Source organism: Lathyrus oleraceus, chromosome 4, assembly GCF_024323335.1.
Source record: "Lathyrus oleraceus cultivar Zhongwan6 chromosome 4, CAAS_Psat_ZW6_1.0, whole genome shotgun sequence".
In the NCBI taxonomy this organism is placed as follows: Eukaryota; Viridiplantae; Streptophyta; class Magnoliopsida; order Fabales; family Fabaceae; genus Lathyrus; species Lathyrus oleraceus.
Window position 1 is genome coordinate 328,489,820 of NC_066582.1, and position 18,737 is coordinate 328,508,556.

The window sequence follows — 18,737 nt, forward strand, 5'->3', positions numbered from 1 at the left end:
TATAAACTATTATAGTATGACTTAAGGCGTGAAAGTAGTATACATTGACCTCTTGCGTTATCATTTAAAAAATCAGTCTCCAAGAGGTCCATGCAAATTGAATTTGCATAGGTGGTTTTACCATTAACAGCCTTACCTTCAATGGGCGGTCCCAAAAGCATATAGACGTCTTCTAACGTCACGGTACACTCACCGGTTGGGAACCAAAATGTGTGTGTCTCTGGACGCCATCTTTCGCATAAAGCAAGAATGAATTTGTTATCTACGGACCAAGACAAAATCTTGCTTATGTGACCAAAACCAGCGAGTTCAACATGAGGTTGAATCATCAGGTCCATATGGACATGTTCGTGGACCCGAGTCCGGAACCTTGAAACATCCTATAAAAGAAAGAACAAAAAACTTGACTAAGTTGGTATTTTAAAATAAAAGGGACCTCTATTAAAACAAATAACAAAAGAAAAAAACTTACATAAGTTGCTATGTTCGCAATCGTTCCTCAATGCGTTTCGACCATTGTGAGGATAGACATTTTGTCGGGGAAGAAAGCGGTTGATGCAGATGAAACTACAAGAAGTTGTTGCAGATGAAATTGTAGAAGAAGTATTGTAGAAGAAGTAGTGAAAGTGATGGTGTGGAAGAAGTGTTGATGGTGTGGATGTATTTATAAGCAAATGAATGGGAGCATGAAAAGTTATGCTTGCATGGTGTCTCCAATTGAATTGGCGCCCATGTGCAACTTGTACATTGTGCCGACATTCAAATTGGCGCCTCCATAAGGACATGCATGCAAGACCTAGGTCTGATTGCTTGGTTTTGAGGTCTGCATGCATGCTTTGACAAGGTGTCGCCAAATGGATTGACGCCCATGTGCAAGGAATGAATGGGGGTGCCAAATCAATTGGAGTGTGTGTCTGCATGTCTGACACATGGCTGTCCTCTCTCTTGCATGCTGAACATGTCACTTCTTAGTAGCTTACATGGTTGACACATCATTTCAGACTAGCTTGCATATGCGACACATCACTTCGAACTAGCTAGCATGTGAGACATATCATTTCCCTATTTAAGTGTCTTACTATCAACATCCAAGACACATCACTCACATTCATCTGCAGCAAGAAAATAGTTTTCATCTGCACAATGTCATCTTCACCAAAATACAGTGTCAACGTTCATTGCAACGGTGAAACATACGAGTCTGAGTTATATGGTTTTTGTTTTCGAAACACTGATACCATTAGACTTACGATCAAGAGAAATGCAACATTCTTGCATTTGAAAAAAAGAATACAATCATGTATAGGATCGGGTATTGTGTCAAAGATCACGTATCAAAATCCAATATTTTTTTAGAATAGTCAATGCAAGTTTTGCCCGCTTAAGGTATGAGACGATGAAGATGTTGAATACATGCTTGTTAGTCATGAACATTCAGGCTGCAACTGTATTGAGTTGTACATTACTCTTCAACCATGTATACCGTCTCAGCAGTCTCAAATAACCAGTCAGGATGAATCTGGTGAATTTAATCCACAATGGTTAGATGACGTCAACCCAGAAGAAGAAGCAGAAGTTGACGTCGTTGATGAAGAAGAAAAGGAGACCGAGATACAGGTTGATCAGATGCTGAACAACGACATTGAAGATGATGATCAACCACCACCAATACCTCATAGTCGTGTCTACAATCCGCCTCAACATATGACAAATTTGGATCTGCACGACGATGATACATCCGACAGTGTTTTCTATAACCCGTATCCATGATCAGAAGGCGAATTAAAGGTGGGAGACATGTTTCGTACCAAAGAAGAATGTGTGCGAGCTATCAAAAAATTCCACATGAAAAACTCTGTTGATTTTACAGTGAAACGCATTGATTCAAGAAGGTATGTTATCGAATGTCGTAACATCCTTTGTAAGTTTCGGTTGGTTGCGTCTTACAAAAATAAAAATGACTCTTGGGAGATCGCTTCAATAGACTCACCTCACAGTTGCATTGCAACTAACGTTGAACAAGATTACCGTAAACTAAGCGTTGCATTGATATGTCAAGATATTATGTCGTTGGTTAATAAAGACGCATTAGTGAAGGTGAGTATAATTATATCCCATATCAGAACAACATGTAATTATACTCCATCTTACAAGAAAGCCTGGATTGGGAGGACAAAGGCTGTTGAACAGGTATTCGGCAACTGGGAGGATTCATACAAAGAATTGACACGATTTTTATGGGCCCTTAAAACATATGTCCCAGGAACCGTGACAATGATGGAGACATTGCCAGCAATGATGCCAGACGGAACCTGTGTTACAGGTAATAGAATCTTTCACCGTCTCTTTTGAGCGTTTGACCCATGCATCAAAGGTTTCGCATTCTGCAAACCTATTATTCAAATTGATGGCACTTGGTTATACGGCAAATACAAGGGTACTTTGCTTATGGCGGTTGCACAAGACGGCAACAATAATGTCTTTCCCATTTCCTTTGCTCTGGTTGAAGGTGAAACGGCTGGTGGATGGGGTTTCTTTCTTCGACATCTCAGAACGCATGTGGCTCCACAAGCCAATCTCTGTTTGATTTCTGATAGACATGTTGCCATTGAGAGTGCCTACAACAACCATGACAACGGATGACATGATCCTCCTTCTACCCATGTCTATTGCATCAGACATATTGCACAAAACTTCATGCGTGCAATAAAAGATAAGAATCTTCGCAATAAGGTGGTGAATGATGGGTATGCTCTAACTCAGTCGTCATTTCAATATTATCGTGATGAAATTCGACTGTCTAATGAAGACGCGTGGAGATGGCTAAATAACATACCAGAGAGAAGTGGACAAGGGCATTTGACAGAGGTTGTCGATGGGGTCACATGACAATAAACCTTGTGGAATGCATGAACGGGGTATTCAAAGGAATTAGAAATCTGCCAAATAACCGCATTGGTAAGATCAACCTATTATAAGTTGGCTTCTACATTCGCAACCAGAGGTGAAAGATGGAGTGCGGTGTTAATGTCCGGGCAAGTATTCAGTAAGCGTTGCATGAAAGTCATGAAAGAGGAGAGCATCAAAGTTAGCACACATGTTGTAACAGTCTTTCACGTCATAGGCAAAATTTCAGCGTCCAGGAAACAATGGACCACACGAGGGGAGACCAAATTTAGCCTATGCTGTTAGACTAAATGTAACACCCCTTTTTCTACCCCAAAATACTTAACATATAATCAGAGTAAATAAGCACGCATATAAACAAAAGGGCGTCACATCGACGTTTTCAAAAACTAAAAGCTTTCAAAAACCAAACCTCATTCATCATCAATATACAATACACCTGGTCATTTAAAATAACACATTTCAATTATCATGAATATTCAAGAATATGCGTTCGTAGCGGAAAATAATGAATACTCATATATTTCATAAAATGATCCATGTCCCATATCATGATCGTCTCGCAATAATCTCTTCAAAATAAACTAAAACTATGATCAGAATATTGGGCACTATGGCCTCTCAACAGCAATTGCAAATAAGCACGTTCACAAGTAATGACATAATGCATATCCAAATAGGATACGAGTTCAATACTACTAATCTACCCAGTGTTACATGACCAGAGCATTGACTCATTACCTAGTCTTCAAACTAAAATACGGAAACTCTCCGGCTAATCTCGAGCGAGCTACCGTCCACTTACTTCAGCGATACTACTCCTGAGTATCTGCACGATACCCATGTAAAGGTAACATTCAAACAGAAAGGGTGAGAATTCAAATCATTATGAAGAAGTATAATAAGGCACAATGATTAAATCAACAATTGAAGGAATTCATCACACTTCGTATAACCATGTAAATAATATTAATCAACATTTATTTCACATATTTCAAACATCCATCACAACGCAAGGAGTATAATCTTCAAATCCAATATTATATTCTCAAATATACACACAACTACAATTAGCACATAATCACACCTTTTTTTCAAGTTATGTATTCAAACATCACCAAATTCAATTATCATATCTCATACACACATCACAATCATATCAATTTTCACATGACTCTAATGTGACTCAATGCAAGACATGTGACTTTATGCATGCGGTACCTCAATGTGAACCCAACGTTTCACCGCTTTCCGATTTAATATCTAGAATCCAAGCCACGCTTCCGATCCGGACAAGATCAAAGCCATCACGCCTATTTCCAATTAAGGATCAACGTCTGCTACGCCTATTTCCATTCAAGGATCAACGTCTAATACCATGTGAACCCACAGTTTCACCGCTTCCACTATGAAGTCGACCATGCCATGAATGAATGTACAAATACCAATACATATACAATTAAGATCATCTCTACCATCTTAACATTCCACATATCGCCATAATTCAACTCTATGAATTATCCACCAATGGTACATATACACATTCCTAACAATATATCATTCACAATTATAGGCTAATCATCAAATACGCACACTTAAATTTCATTCCAAAACGAATACAGGATTAAAATCTACATCTTTCACTTTTCAAACAGTGTTAACCGGTTAACGCTTTTGGTTAATCGGTTAACGCAAAACAGAATGCACTTCCTGGCAGATTTCAACAGCGTTAACCGGTTAACGCCTTTGGTTAAGCAATTAACGCAAGACATAATACAATTCTAACAGATTTTCAACAATGTTAACCGGTTAACGCTTTTGGTTAACCGGTTAACGCAAATCAATAATGCTATTCCTGCGTTAACACAAAACAGAATGCAGAATTTTCTGCGTTTTTCATCGTTGGAGGACTTTCGGACCTCCGGTTTCGATTCCGTAAAAAGCCAAACGTTTAGAAAATTATAACTCATACAATACTCTAAGTATATAACGTTAATTTGCAGCTTTAACACAATCAAATCACCACAAATCAAGAATACTCATCAAAACTAACAATTTCAAACAGGCATACAAAATTAGGGATTTTAACCTAAACATACATCTACCCATTGACCCGATCATACTAACCCATAATAATAAGGATTCCCCCCTTACCTCTTCAATTTTCTGGAAACCCTAGCTCCTCTCTTGTTCTTCCCCTCTTCTCCTTAATTTTCCTCTTCTCTTTCTCTATTGTTGTCAAATGATCAAATGAATCTTAATTCTCACTCTCCTCACCTCTTATATACTAGTATTATATTTGGGCTTAAAGAGTGATACCTCTAGTTTAATTATTAGGCCCAATAATACCTAATATTTAAATATCTCTAATTAATTCAAATAAATCAAACCAACTCAATATACACACCAAGTTAATTAATTCCATTATTCATTATATCTCATATCAACTAAATAATTAATTAACACACCAAATTAATTAATATAATTGATTATTATACTACCTAACAACCAATTAATTAATTAACACTCCAAATAAATAAAATAAAATATAATAATAATAATATAATAAATAATTACTAAAATTGGGTTGTTACAACTCTCCCCCACTTAAAAGATTTTCGGCCTCGAAAATACCACAAACGAACAACTCCGGATATGATTCCTTCATCTTATCCTCGAGTTCCCAAGTAATATTGCCATTGGCGGCTCCGCCCTATATCACTTTCACCAAAGCAATTTCCTTACCACGAAGCTTCTTCACTTCTCGATCTTCAATTCGCATAGGTGATGTTTCAGCCGTCAAATTATCCCTCACTTGAACATCATCTAATGGAACAACATGCGATGGATCCGCAATGTACTTCCTCAATTGAGACACATGGAACACATCATGAAGATTAGAAAGTGATGATGGTAATGCAATTCAATATGCCATTTCACCTATCCTCTCGGAAATCTGATAAGGACCAATGAAACGCGGCGTCAACTTACGCGACTTCAAAGCTCTACCAACACCCGTTATTGGCGTAACGCGAAGAAACACATGCTCATCTTTCTCGAACTCAAGAGCTTTCCTCCTCTTATCATGATAACTCTTTTGACGACTCTAAGAAGCCTTCATCTTCTCTTGAATCATCTTAATCTTATCCGTAGTCTCTTGAATCAACTCGGGTCGAACCACATCACTCTCTCCCGATTCGTACCAACATAAAGGAGTTCTACACCTTCTACCATAAAGAGCCTCAAAAGGTGTCATTCCAATACTCGAATGGAAACTGTTGTTATACGTAAACTCGATCAAAGGCAAGAAACTATCCCAATTTCCTCCTTGTTCCAAAACACAAGACCTCAAAAGATCTTCAAGTGACTAAATAGTCCTCTCCGTTTGACTATCAGTTTGCGGATGATATGCCGAACTCAAACGCAACTTCGTACCCAAAGCACTTTGCAAACCTTCCCAAAATCTCGAAGTGAACCTCGGATCTCTATCCGAAACAATGCTCGACGGAATACCACGCAAACACACAATCCTCTCGATGTACAACTTAGCAAGTCTCTCCATCGAATAATCCATCCTCATCAGAATAAAATGAGCATATTTCGTCAACCTGTCCACAACGACCCAAATCGCCTCACAATTACTCAATGTTCTCGGCAAGCCCGAAACAAAATCCATAGAGATACTATCCCACTTCCACTCGGGAATAGATAACGGTTGCATTAAACCAGACGGCTTTTGATGTTCAATCTTTGACTTTTGACAAGTCAAACATGAATACACAAATTCCGCTACATCCCTCTTCATACCTTGCCACCAAAACATCTTTCTCAAGTCTTGATACATTTTTGTAGCACCAGGATGAATGCTCAGACCACTTCTATGCCCTTCTTCAAGAATCCTCTTTTTCAAATCCGCAACATCCAGAACACAAACTCGACCACGACACCTCATGATACCATTCTCATCAATCCGAAAGTCACCACCTTTTCCTTGATTAATCAATGTCATAACATCGACTAATTTCAAATCTGACTTCTGACCTTCTCTAATCTCGTCAAGAATGCCACACGTAAGCTTCAACATACCAAGCTTAACACACGAAGACGTCGCCTCACAAACCAAACTCAAATCTCTTCCATGAATTCAAACTCTCGAATCATCAACATAGACATGTGCAATGACTTCCTACTCAATGCATCGGCTACAACATTCGCCTTTCCAGGATGATAATTCAAACCAAAATCATAATCTTTCAAGAATTCCAACCATCTTCTTTGCCTCATATTCAATTCCTTCTGATCAAACAAGTACTTCAAACTCTTGTGATCACTAAACACATCAAATCGCGATCCAAACAAATAATGTCTCTAAAGCTTCAACACAAACACAACGGCGGCCAACTCTAAATCATGCGTCGGATAAATCCTCTCATGAACTTTAAGTTGCCTTGAAGCATAAGCTATCACTTGCCCTTTTTGCATCAAAACACCTCCCAAACCCAACAAAGAAGCATCACAATACACAAAGAAAGTTTCTAACGGATCCGGTAAAATCAAAATAGGAGCCGTAGTCAATCTTCTCTTAAGCTCTTGAAAATTCGCTTCACACTGCATAGTCCAAATGAAAGCTTGACCTTTCCTAGTCAATTGCGTCAACGGTAACGACAACTTAGAAAATCCCTCAATGAACTTCCTATAATAACCAGCCAAACCAAGGAAACTTCGAATCTCAGCAACAGACTTAGGAGCTTCCCATTGAGATACAACTTCAATCTTCGTAGGATCCACAGAAATACCACCACTCGAAATCACATGTCCAAGAAAACTTACTTCCCTCAACCAAAACTCACATTTAGAGAGTTTAGCAAACAACTTCCTCTATTTCAATACCGATAACACAACCTTCAAATGCTCGGCATGATCCTCTTTACTCTTGGAATAAATCAATATATCATCGATGAACACAACGACAAACTTATCCAGATAATCATGAAAAATTATATTCATATACTCCATAAATACACCAGGTGCATTAGTCACACCAAAAGGCATCACGGAGTACTCGTAGTGACCATACCTTGTCCGAAAAGCAGTCTTTTAAATATCCTCAGCCTTTACACGAATCTGATGATACCCAGACCTCAAATCAATCTTGCTAAACACACAAGCTCCAACCAGCTGATCCATCAGATCGTCAATCCTCGGAAGTGGATACTTGTTCTTAATCGTCACTTTATTCAGTTGTCTATAGTCAACACATAGTCTCATAGAACCTTCTTTCTTCTTGACCAACAGAACAGGTGCACCCCACGGCGACACACTAGGACGAATAAACTTCTTCTCAAGCAAGTCTTCAAGTTGACTCTTCAACTCTTTCAACTCGGAAGCAGACATCCCATAGGGAGCCATCGATACAGGACTAGTTCTAGGAACTAAATCAATCGAAAACTCAACCTCACGTTCCGGCAGTAAATCACTTATATCTTCCGGAAATACCTCCGCAACTCACAAACTATTGGCAATTCTTCAATCGTCCTCTTCTCACGAATATCCAAAGTTGCCAACAACATAAACAACTCGGCACCATCTTGCACCGATTCATCAACTTGCTTAGCAGACACAAACCAATTTTCCTCAGCACCAACCTCAGGAAAAATAACCGTCTTCTCAAAATAGTTGATATACACCCGATTAAATTCTAACCAATTCATACCCAAAATCACATCAAGTTGCTCTAAAGGAAGGCAAACTAAATCAATTCCAAAATCCCTACCAAAGATACTCAAAGGACAATTCAGACACACATAGGAAGTAGAAACAGAACCCATAGCAGGTGTATCAATAACCATAATTCTATGCATATCAGATAATATAAGATTCAATCTCCTAGCACAATCCAAAGAAATGAAAGAATGTGTTGCACCGGTATCAATAATGGCAGTCAAAGGTGTACCATTAATAAAGCACGTACCTTGGATTAGCCTATCATCGGTAGTGGCCTCCGCACCAGACAATGCAAACACCTTTCCCTTCGCTTGTTCCTCCTTTGGCTTATCACATCTGGTACTAATGTGACCTTTCTCACCACAATTGAAACAAGTCACGCTTGAACCAATCCCACAATTGTTTGCTCTGTGACCACTCTTGCCACACTTGAAACACGTTGCAGGATCCTTACTATAATCAACAGCACGATGACCTTCAACGCCACAGTTGAAACACTTAAGTGGAGTAGAAGATCCTCCCCCACTTGGCTTCTTGCCAAAACCATATTGTCTCCTCTTGTCATCATACAGTTTCCCACGATCTTGGTTTTTCCCCTTCAAACTCTTGTAGAAAGAAGCACTCACCCTACTATCCTCATCATAAATCCGACTCTTGTTAACCAACTCCGCAAAACGAGTAATTTGTTGGTAACCAATGGCCTTCTTGATATCATGTCTTAAGCCATTCACAAACTTCAAGCATTTAGATCTCTCAGCATTAGCAGTATTGTAATGAGGACAATACTTGATAAGCTCCTGAAATCTAGCAGCATATTCCGCAACAGTACAATTTCCTTGCTTCAATTCAAGGAACTCCACCTCTTTCTTCCCACGACAATCTTCTGGAAAATAGTTCTCCAAGAAGACATCATGGAAAAGAGCCCAAGTAACCTCAATGTTGTCTCCTTCAAACCTCTGAAGAGTGTTACTCCACCAATCTTCAGCTTCCTTCTCAAGCATATGAGTACCAAACTGCACTTTCTGAGCACCAGTACAGTTCATGACTCTGAAGATCTTCTCAATTGCCTTCAGCCAAGCTTGAGCTTTATCAGGTTCATGCTCACCCTCAAAGACAGGAGGATTGTTCCGCTGGAATCTCCCCAAAGCACGGAACTCATCATCATCTCCATTTCGGTTACCAGCGTTCGCTTGAGGGATCTGACCAATGGATTCAGCCAACATCCTCAGCGCCTCAGCAATGGCATCATCATTCCTGCCTGCAACCATCGTCCTAAACAGTCCGAACAATCAGACAAACAGTATCGATCGTGTCAGATACACAAAACAAATACAACGGGATGGGAACACCCTAACGACTATTGACCAACTGGTCGACCATGCTCTGATGCCACTAATGTAACACCCCTTTTTCTATCCCAAAATACTTAACATATAATCAGAGTAAATAAGCACGCATATAAACAAAAGGGCGTCACATCGACATTTTCAAAAACTAAAAGCTTTCAAAAACCAAACCTCATTCATCATCAATATACAATACACCTGGTCATTTAAAATAACACATTTCAATTATCATGAATATTCAAGAATATGCGTTCGCAGCGGAAAATAATGAATACTCATGTATTTCATAAAATGATCCATGTCCCATACCATGATCATCTCGCAATAATCTCTTCAAAATAAACTAAAACTATGATCAGAATATTGGGCACTATGGCCTCTCAACAGCAATTGCAAATAAGCACGTTCACAAGTAATGACATAATGCATATCCAAATAGGATACGAGTTCAATACTACTAATCTACCCAGTGTTACATGACCAGAGCATTGACTCATTACCTAGTCTTCAAACTAAAATACGGAAACTCTCCGGCTAATCTCGAGCGAGCTACCGTCCACTTACTTCAGCGATACTACTCCTGAGTATCTGCACGATACCCATGTAAAGGTAACATTCAAACAGAAAGGGTGAGAATTCAAATCATTATGAAGAAGTATAATAAGGCACAATGATTAAATCAACAATTGAAGGAATTCATCACACTTCGTATAACCATGTAAATAATATTAATCAACATTTATTTCACATATTTCAAACATCCATCACAACGCAAGGAGTATAATCTTCAAATCCAATATTCTATTCTCAAATATACACACAACTACAATTAGCACATAATCACACCTTTTTTCCAAGTTATGTATCCAAATATCACCAAATTCAATTACCATATCTCATACACACATCACAATCATATCAATTTTCACATGACTCTAATGTGACTCAATGCAAGACATGTGACTCTATGCATGTGGTACCTCAATGTGAACCCAACGTTTCACCGCTTTCCGATTCAATATCTAGAATCCAAGCCACGCTTCCGATCCGGACAAGATCAAAGCCACCACGCCTATTTCCAATTAAGGATCAACGTCTGCTACACCTATTTCCATTAAAGGATCAACGTCTAATACCATGTGAACCCACAGTTTCACCGCTTCCACTATGAAGCCGACCATGCCATGAATGAATGTACAAATACCAATACATATGCAATTAAGATCATCTCTACCATCTTAACATTCCACATATCGCCATAATTCAACTCTATGAATTATCCACCAATGATACATATACACATTCCTAACAATATATCATTCACAATTATAGGCTAATAATCAAATACGCACACTTAGATTTCATTCCAAAACGAATACAGCATTAAAATCTCAATCTTTCACTTTTCAAACAGTGTTAACCGGTTAACGCTTTTGGTTAATCGGTTAACGCAAAACAGAATGCACTTCCTGGCAGATTTCAACAGTGTTAACCGGTTAACGCCTTTGGTTAACCGGTTAACGCAAGACAGAATACAATTTCTAATAGATTTTCAACAATGTTAACCGGTTAACGCAAAAACACAATGTTATTCCTGCGTTAACACAAAACAGGATGCAGAATTTTTTGCGTTTTTCATCGTTGGAGGACTTTCGGACCTCCGATTTCGATTCCGTAAAAAGCCAAACGTTCAGAAAATTATAACTCATACAATACTCTAAGTATATAACGTTAATTTGCAGCTTTAACACAATCAAATCACCACAAATCAAGAATACTCATCAAAACTAACAATTTCAAACAGCCATACAAAATTAGGGATTTTAACCTAAACATACATCTACCCATTGACCCGATCATACTAACCCATAATAATAAGGATTCCCCCCTTACCTCTTCATTTTTCTGGAAACCCTAGCTCCTCTCTTGTTCTTCCCCTCTTCTCCTTAATTTTCCTCTTCTCTTTCTCTATTGTTGTCAAATGATCAAATGAATCATAATTCTCACTCTCCTCTCCTCTTATATACTAGTATTATATTTGGGCTTAAAGAGTGATACCTCTAGTTTAATTATTAGGCCCAATAATACCTAATATTTAAATATCTCTAATTAATTCAAATAAATCAAACCAACTCAATATACACACCAAGTTAATTAATTCCATTATTCATTATATCTCATATCAACTAAATAATTAATTAACACACCAAATTAATTAATATAATTGATTATTATACTACCTAACAACCAATTAATTAATTAACACTCCAAATAAATAAAATAAAATATAGTAATAATAATATAATAAATAATTACTAAAATTGGGTTGTTACACTAAACAGAAGTTTGTGCGATTGTGAAAAATTCAGGCATTTCGCATTCCTTGCTCCCATGTCATTGCAGCATGCGCTTATACTCGTCAAGACGCTTACAACCATTTACCTGACGTGTACAAGGCCGTCACCATCATGAATGTATATAATCAAAACTTCTCAATACTACCAATGGAGGAATACTGACCTCCATATGAAGGTGATATAGTTTGGCATAACGACGAGATGCGTAGAAAGAAAAAAGGAAGGCCAAACAGCACACGTATCAGGATAGAAATGGATTCCATAGATAAAATGATAAGATTATGTAGTATATGTCGTCAACCAGGACACAACAGGAACAACTGTCCCAATCGAGGAGCATCATCTGGGTCTTAAGCTTTTTGTAACATTGTATTTCTGCAACCTTCAGTCATTATATATCATTAAGTTTTTGTTACAATGAAGTTCACAACAAACATCAGTACAAAATAAGCTATCTGAAAACATAAATATTTCTAACTGATTACAACAATCAAATTGATGTCATCTCGACCAAACATCGTTTCCCTAACATCCTTATCAGTCTTCATTCGCATCCAACCAAAGATATTGTCGAGTCTCTCAATACTTCTAATTTTTTCCCTTCTGGTATTTTCCCATCTAACCAACAAACCAGCTCCCTCTTCAACTGATCGAACGTAGTGATGTTCTAGAACAACATCAATATCTGAGGTTTGTCTCTCGCATAAATCATCTTCCGTATCGGCGACGAACACCAAACATGATTGTCAAATGATTAAATAAGATGTAGAACAATGACTCATACAACACATCTATTTATAACAAAAAAATTATATTTTACACTGAGGCGTTCAATTGACATCTCCTCTCAAGTTATACACTGAGGGTATTTTGGAATTATTTTTGAAATTAGGAATATTTTGGAGATTTCCTTAAAAAAATGAGTTATTTTTAAAAAAAAATTCTCATATTTATTTATCTTTAATATATAATAAAATGTATTAAATTCAAAATTATGAAAATGAACCTTAAAATTTTAAAATAAAAAATATTCAATGTTTCTTTAAATAAATCATTCACTTTAATTTTTTTTATAAATAAGTCAATTAATTTTTTTGACACAATAAATCAATTATTTTAGAATAGAGATAATACAATATTAGAATATGTACTCTCTTCATGATTCATTTACACAAAATTTAAAAAATTATATAATTTACCTTATACATAATTGAGTTAACTTTAATTTTAATTTGATAAATATTTATTAATGGTTTAGATATCAATGACAAATATATGATAATGAGTTCTTACTATAAAAAGATATGGTATGTTGTAACGAAAATAATAATATTAAAAAAATGATGATGAATTGTATCACAACCAATAATGAATTGTAACACACCATTATCTCATATTTCTTTTTGTTTACTTCTGAATCACCATCCCCAAACCCTAAGACATTTCAACAAAAATAATAAACTCATTCATCCTTCTTAACAACTTCTTTCAACAAACAACCAACAAATCCAAAATATCAAACTGAGAACTCCAACTCCTCCTGAATCTCATCATTAACATTCATCAAAAAAAAAAAAAAAATCAAATCAAACATATATGGACCAATTGCAAAACCTAGATCAAAGTTATTGTCTTTATGTATGAAAAAAACATTTTAGATATTAAATTGATGCGATAACTGAACCACACATTCATATCCTCCCAGTAATTATATATGAGATTAATTGTTATGCATTGTCAGTGTAAAAAATTTTACTTACACTGTCAATACATCACAATCATCAATCTATATTACTTTTTTAATGTTTAAAATAAAAGTCAAACCTTTTAAATAAATTAGTGGTTGTGATTAACTGTTTACACTGTCACTATATATATCAATTAAATCCATTATATATTCAACTAATAAGAATAAAAATCAATGAGTAGTGCAGTCGGTATTTAAGTTATGGTTTGCAACAAAATTTCCTGTTTTTAAGACTGCCAATGAGAAATTGCGCATTATACCCATCCCAACAACATGTATACCCCCCTATACAGGTAATAAATAAATAAAATTTTCAAACATGCCGTTAATACATCCTATACATGTAATAAATAAATAAAATTTACAAACATGCAGTGGAGCTTACCTGTTCTAACTGCTTTATACTCTGCAAATTTTGGATCATCAAAAAATATTTATGTTTCCTTCATTGCACACAATGCTCCAATTTCTCTGTAAATAAATGAAAATATGTTTTAAGAGCTGCCAAGTGAAAAAAAAGAAAAGATAATAACTTAAACAAGTTACTAAACTGTTGTACACATATCCATGTTTCATAATCTAAAAAGAGAACGTAATTGCTCTAACTGTTAAAAATTGTTGTAAACTGTTGTACACATATTCATGGTTCATATTCTCGTTATATTAGTTATTAACCGATGGAAATGAAAAAACACATAAATGTAGAATCTATGCAGGAGAATGACAGTAGCAAAAAATAACTTGCCTTAATTCTATAGGACCGAGGTCGAAGTTCCTTCCGTATCTCAACCATCCTTTGTTTCTCACTGTTTAATCTCATTGACAATAAATACGGATGCAATAGTCCTGAAGTATCAAACATCTTAGCTTTAGCCGACAAAAACTATTGAAGTCGATATATAATTAAATATTTAGTCAAGCAAAGAAATTTCAGAACCAAAATACTTATGTTGAAATGAATAAACAAAAGTGTTGAATGAATAAACAAAACCATACACCATCGATATATTAAGGTTCCACTGAAAATTGCTAAAACCATACATGGCCCATTTTAATAGTTAGATATTTAATCCATGCATGAATCTAATCTCCAGCCAAAGCAGAAACCATCCACCAATACCACAGATCTTTACACTAAATACCGTTAAAACACGAAACTACTCAGACATACCTTCTCTGTTCGAAGATACAGTTTGGTGAATCCAACTTGATACATTTCAGGAGGGATATTAAATTGTGGCAAAACAACAACTGAGACACTCAATGGATCTTGAGATGTGTAAGCCTCATAGAGCAGAAAGCCATACCTAAATATATGCAGGAACGTATATATCAGCATACTTAGGTCCTAATGCACCTTAAATTATGTCATGTTTCTTATTTATCAATGTCAAAATCATTTCTTTGAAAATATTGAAGATGTAAAGCTAGGTCAAGTAAGAATACCTTGAACTTTGTAGCAACAATCTGCTTTTGTGAATCTAAAGCACCTACGTGCTAAGAATTTGATTGCTTATGAGATTGGTTATGCGTCTTGGAGAATGACTGCAGCAGTTCACAACTATATGATGATAGTAGTTGAATAGAATCAGAAGGCATATGATCTATGTTCTTTTCTAGAAATCCATTTGTATCATACGCGACTTGATTGAAGATCAAATTAGAATGAACAGAAACATAAGTACAAAGCTAACTTTGATGATACACGCATTTAAAATTGAAACCATAAAATTATCAAAGCTACTTACAGAAATTCCCAGTCAAAATATTTTATCACAAAATTCCAAGTTAATAATTTCTTTCAGTAGTGAATTACAAGAAAGGGAATAAGAAACTACAAAAGAAAAAATCATTGGTAAAAGGTAGGGTGAGAAAGCGAAAAACTGAAAAGTTGAACAAACACAAAAACCGCAAAATCAAAAACACAAAAGTTGAGCAAGATGAAATTTAAAAGAAGATGTTGAAATATGAAAAACGCAAAAGGCGAAGAATTGAAAACTGCAACATCAAAGTTTCAGCATTGCAACACACATATATTGCTCACAATTCGACCTTGAACATAATAAAATCGAAAATTGAAAGCATAACCTTTAACACAACAAAACATGTAAAACAACAATGACAAGAGTGAATAGTCAAACCTACCTCGTAAGTATGAAGAAGATAAGTGTTGATTTCAGATCTGGTGGTTTTGATTCCAACAAACTAAATCATAATCTGACAAAATCATAGTTCAAACAAAACTTGTATAAGGGTTGTTGAATCATACTTCAAAAACATGAAAATTAGATAACAAATATATAACAATGAGTGATTAACAAACATGTAAAGTAAGCTAAACTTGTATAAGGACTGTTAAATCTAAGGAGAACCCGAAGAACATCTCTATATAAACGCAAAATGAAAATAAATGCAGAAAAAACACATAAGCTCAAATTTGAGTCCAAAACAAAATAAAACATAAATGATAAACATTGCAGTAAACCAAATAAATGAATAACATTAAAAACTCAGCAAATCCATCACAAGACCCAGAAAATCATCTATCATCACTCAAAATCAAAAAAACTTAATTTCTCTTCTAAAAACACTAGACACAAATTATCCCCTTTTCATTACCTCCATTTGTGATGAACCCCGCAACTTTCCACAACTTCTTCTTTTTCGTGATGTCCTTTATCATCTCAAAAGGTCGACCCATCGTTGTGGATAAGGTAAATTAAATAAATGCAGTTTCAGTGAAGGAAGAAGAAGAAGAAACACAAAGAGAGAGAAAAGAAGAAGAAAGAGAAATGAAAGAATAGGAAGTAAGGAAGGGGTTTTTCGTAAACAAACAAGCACATGGGTTGGGGAAGAAGAGGATACGTGGCAACATATGAATGCAGTAGGGAAAATAGATAATTTCCAGAACATATCTTCTTCTTATACGATAAATTTGCAATCATTATTATTTTAACTAATCATTTAATAAAAACAACATTTTTGGTGCCTCGTTGTAGTCTAAGTTAATAGTGGTATTGGATCAAGTTAATTTAGAGAAAAATCTGAGTGAAACATAGTGAGATTTGAGAGAATAATATTAGTTGTAGATCAACGGAAATTTTCAACGAGAATTTTCTGCTGGTTGCAATTCCTCGCCTGCCAAGGGAGCAGTTCGGAGAGTTGCGCAGAAGGTAGAACTAGAGGCATTGAAACTCAAGGTTCTTAAAGTAAATAACTACTTGTTTCAGGCCATGGATCAAGCACCTTTGAAGATGATTCTCAACAAAGAAACCTCCAAATAGATTTGGGATTCAATGCGAAAGAAATTTTAAGGGACCGAACAGAAATACCAACTGCCCTAGTGATCGGCTGACCCACCTCAAGAGCAGTGGTCGGGATAGAAGTCTCAATTACTGCCGGAGCAACCACCACAACAGGCATTTGAGCCTCCGGAGAAAAAGTAGAAGCAACAACAAGTGTCACCGGTTTCCCGGACAGACAAGTCAGTTATAAGACCCTAATAATTGGGAAATGCCAGAGCTTTTTGTAATTGACTCAACTGATCCATGTTATCTTTAAGACACAAGCTATACTGTTAAAAAAATGACGCTCAAATCTCCATCCTCCCCAGAGAATTTTTGTCTCTCTGTATGATCAGACACACTAATGATCACATAATGATCACATAAGTATCTATTTGCCTTTTCTTTTTATGAAAAGAAAATACTTCACCGGGCCAAATCCTTCTTCATAACCTAGCCCCTGATAAATGCGTAAATCCTCTTTCATCTTTACTTCCTCAGAAGATAGAGGAGTTGACTTGAAGTGATAAGAAGAAATAAGTCGGTGGAAATAAACTCCATACTAGTACTTCCAAAAACCTCATCCGTAAGAGTAGACACTTCCGACCTGAACTATAGACAAACAAAAGGCCATATGAGATTTGGAAGTAAGGGATTTCACCAACAACATGAAACACTATAGAAAAATCACTCTGGGGAAGTACGGGCTACAAAAAAAAAGGTCAAAGAAGAGTCCTAAGGAAGGTTTCCAAGACTTGTACTCGGCACAAAGCTGAAACACCTTCATAAAAGCCCAAGCTTCAGGATGAAACTGTGAAGGGGCAAATTTAGATAGTCAATCACGACCACCTCGAAATCAGAGAAAGACATGTGTATCCTCAACCTGGTGAGTAGACACTTATACAAAGGAACCAAATAACCCTCAAAAGAGTTGCATATCCTATCATTCGGGCCTACTGGTAGAACTATCCAATCCGGGGGATTGCCAACCATGATGTTGGCGTCGGTCAAAACGTCGACAATGTTCAAGACAAAAGGAGTCATAACTCTTTCGGAGACCACCCAATGGTATCTGATATCATTGGCCAACTCTATTAATCAAAGATCCTTAATGGCCAATACATCAGCCATATGATGGTCACCGATACTGACCTAGGACACAATATCATGCAATCCTTAACACTCCATATAATGAGAAATTTCAGCATCACTTGGGTCATGTCTAGTTACTTCCCGATATGTTTTGATAAAGAAACAAACATGTTACCTCCTTTGATGAGTAGCCTCTATTTCTCCTCGGTTAAGATAGGATGAGGCATAAGTCTTTCGACAAAGTTTTCACCCCTGTCAGACTTCGCTGGAAACGAAATCT

The 18,737-nt window shown here is 36.4% G+C and overlaps 2 long non-coding RNA genes across 3 annotated transcripts; both read right to left on the reverse strand.

Annotated features, from left to right (window-relative positions):
* Nucleotides 1-13,644: 13,644 nt before the first annotated feature.
* Nucleotides 13,645-14,549, reverse strand: LOC127075342 (uncharacterized). Its single transcript, XR_007786392.1, has 2 exons — nt 14,467-14,549; nt 13,645-13,874 (listed from the first exon to the last, which is right to left on the reverse strand). It is a non-coding gene; the product is annotated as an uncharacterized LOC127075342 (long non-coding RNA).
* A 273-nt stretch (nt 14,550-14,822) lies between these two features.
* Nucleotides 14,823-18,135, reverse strand: LOC127075341 (uncharacterized). Of its 2 annotated transcripts, none has more exons than XR_007786391.1 (5): nt 16,701-18,135; nt 16,227-16,298; nt 15,528-15,642; nt 15,253-15,388; nt 14,823-14,927 (listed from the first exon to the last, which is right to left on the reverse strand). It is a non-coding gene; the product is annotated as an uncharacterized LOC127075341 (long non-coding RNA). The 2 variants fall into 2 exon arrangements; XR_007786390.1 differs by having other exon boundaries at nt 15,528-15,626; nt 16,701-18,131.
* Nucleotides 18,136-18,737: the final 602 nt, after the last annotated feature.